General features: G+C 40.4%; 1 protein-coding gene and 5 non-coding genes across 7 annotated transcripts in view; 1 reads left to right on the top strand and 5 right to left on the bottom strand.

Moving 5' to 3' along the window:
• The window catches only part of LOC127987501 (protein NYNRIN-like), a 363,443-nt gene that overhangs the window by 227,009 nt on the left and 133,934 nt on the right, over positions 1–2,500 (top strand). The window lies entirely within an intron of this gene.
• On the bottom strand, positions 89–207 carry LOC127999934 (5S ribosomal RNA). Its single transcript, XR_008172737.1, has one exon. It is a non-coding gene; the product is annotated as a 5S ribosomal RNA (ribosomal RNA).
• LOC127996522 (5S ribosomal RNA) lies at positions 429–547 on the bottom strand. Its single transcript, XR_008169425.1, has one exon. It is a non-coding gene; the product is annotated as a 5S ribosomal RNA (ribosomal RNA).
• On the bottom strand, positions 1,178–1,296 carry LOC128001472 (5S ribosomal RNA). The gene has a single exon (XR_008174240.1). It is a non-coding gene; the product is annotated as a 5S ribosomal RNA (ribosomal RNA).
• Positions 1,809–1,927, bottom strand: LOC127996217 (5S ribosomal RNA). Its single transcript, XR_008169130.1, has one exon. It is a non-coding gene; the product is annotated as a 5S ribosomal RNA (ribosomal RNA).
• On the bottom strand, positions 2,295–2,413 carry LOC127999706 (5S ribosomal RNA). Its single transcript, XR_008172513.1, has one exon. It is a non-coding gene; the product is annotated as a 5S ribosomal RNA (ribosomal RNA).

Here is a 2,500-nt window from a genome sequence, read left to right as displayed (position 1 = left end):
CAGACCTAAACCTGCTAAGATTCAGAGATCGGGCATTGACTCTATTTTTTGGCAAAATTATTATATACTAAGTGAAAAATGTCCAAAAAGCTTACAGCACCTGGTATTCCCAGGGGGTCTCTCATCCAAGTACTAACCAGGCCCAAACCTGCTTAGCTTCCGAGATCAGACGAGATCGGGCATAGCCAGGTTGGTATGGCCGTAAGCGAAGTCTGCTGCAAAGAGAGGGCTATTTAAAGAACAGCCAATCTTATCGCCAGTACATTATATAAGTAGTAAAGAAAACCCAAAAGCTTAAAGCACCTGGTATTCCTAGGCAGTCTCTCATCAAAGTACTAACCAGACCTAAACCTGCTAAGATTCAGAGATCGGGCATTGACTCTATTTTTTGGCAAAATTATTATAAACTAAGTGAAAAATGTCCAAAAAGTTTACAGCACCTGGTATTCCCAGGCGGTCTCCCATCAAAGTACTAACCAGGCCCAAACCTGCTTAGCTTCCGAGATCGGACGAGATCGGGCATAGCCAGGTTGGTATGGCCGTAAGCGAAGTCTGTTGCAAAGAGAGGGCTATTTAAAGACCAGCCAATCTTATCGCCAGTACATTATATAAGTAGGAAAGAAAGCCCAAAAGCTTAAAGCACCTGGTATTCCTAGGCAGTCTCTCATCAAAGTACTAACCAGACCTAAACCTGCTAAGATTCAGAGATCGGGCATTGACTCTTTTTTTTTTTTTTAATGAAAGATTATTATATAATTCGTGAAATTTTCCAAAAAGATTAAAGCACCTGGTATTCCCAGGCTGTCTCCCATCCATGTACTAACCAGGCCCAAACCTGCAAATATTCAGAGATCGGGCATTGACTTTTTTTTGGCAAAATTATTATATACTAAGTGAAAAATGTCCAAAAAGCTTACAGCACCTGGTATTCAATCAATCAATCAATCACCTTTATTTATATAGTGCTTTAAACAAAATACATTGCGTCAAAGCACTGAACAACATTCATTAGGAAAACAGTGTCTCAATAATGCAAAATTATAATTAAAGGCAGTATATTCCCAGGCAGTCTCCCATCCATGTACTAAACAGGCCCAAACCTGCTAATATTCAGAGATCAGGCACTGACTCTATTTTTTGGCAAAATTATTATATACTAAGTGAAAAATGTCCAAAAAGCTTACAGCACCTGGTATTCCCAGGCGGTCTCCCATCCAAGTACTAACTAGGCCCAAACCTGCTTAGCTTCCGAGATCAGACGAGATCAGGCATAGCCAGGTTGGTATGGCCGTAAGCGAAGTCTGCTGCAAAGAGAGGGCTATTTAAAGACCAGCCAATCTTATCGCCAGTACATTATATAAGTAGGAAAGAAAACCCAAAAGCTTAAAGCACCTGGTATTCCTAGGCAGTCTCTCATCAAAGTACTAACCAGACCTAAACCTGCTAAGATTCAGAGATCGGGCATTGACTCTTTTTTCTTTTTTTTTTTTTTTAAATGAAAGATTATTATATAATTCGTGAAATTTTCCAAAAAGATTAAAGCACCTGGTATTCCCAGGCAGTCTCCCATCCATGTACTAACCAGGCCCAAACCTGCAAATATTCAGAGAGATCGGGCATTGACTCTATTTTTTGGCAAAATTATTATATACTAAGTGAAAAATGTCCAAAAAGCTTACAGCACCTGGTATTCCCAGGCAGTCTCCCATCCATGTACTAACCAGGCCCAAACCTGCTAATATTCAGAGATTGGCATTGACTCTATTTTTTGGCAAAATTATTATATACTAAGTGAAAAATTTCCAAAAAGCTTACAGCACCTGGTATTCCCAGGCGGTCTCCCATCCAAGTACTAACCAGGCCCAAACCTGCTTAGCTTCCGAGATCAGACGAGATCGGGCATAGCCAGGATGGTATGGCCGTAAGCGAAGTCTGCTGCAAAGAGAGGGCTATTTAAAGACCAGCCAATCTTATCGCAAGTACATTATATAAGTAGGAATGAAAACCCAAAAGCTTAAAGCACCTGGTATTCCTAGGCAGTCTCTCATCAAAGTACTAATCAGACCTAAACCTGCTAAGATTCAGAGATCGGGCATTGACTCTTTTTTTTTTTTTTTTATGAAAGATTATTATATAATTCGTGAAATTTTCCAAAAAGATTAAAACACCTGGTATTCCCAGGCAGTCTCCTATCCATGTACTAAGCAGGCCCAAACCTGCTAATATTCAGAGATCAGGCATTGACTCTATTTTTTTGGCAAAATTATTATATACTAAGTGAAAAATGTCCAAAAAGCTTACAGCACCTGGTATTCCCAGGCGGTCTCCCATCCAAGTACTAACCAGGCCCAAACCTGCTTAGCTTCCGAGATCAGACGAGATCCGGCATAGCCAGGTTGGTATGGCCGTAAGCGAAGTCTGCTGCAAAGAGAGGGCTATTTAAAGACCAGCCAATCTTATCGCCAGTACATTATATAAGTAGGAAAGAAAACCCAAAAGC

This window comes from Carassius gibelio, chromosome B22, assembly GCF_023724105.1.
Source record: "Carassius gibelio isolate Cgi1373 ecotype wild population from Czech Republic chromosome B22, carGib1.2-hapl.c, whole genome shotgun sequence".
In the NCBI taxonomy this organism is placed as follows: domain Eukaryota; kingdom Metazoa; phylum Chordata; class Actinopteri; order Cypriniformes; family Cyprinidae; genus Carassius; species Carassius gibelio.
The sequence above is the reverse complement of the archived record's forward strand: the minus strand, read 5'-3'. Positions and strand labels throughout refer to the sequence as shown.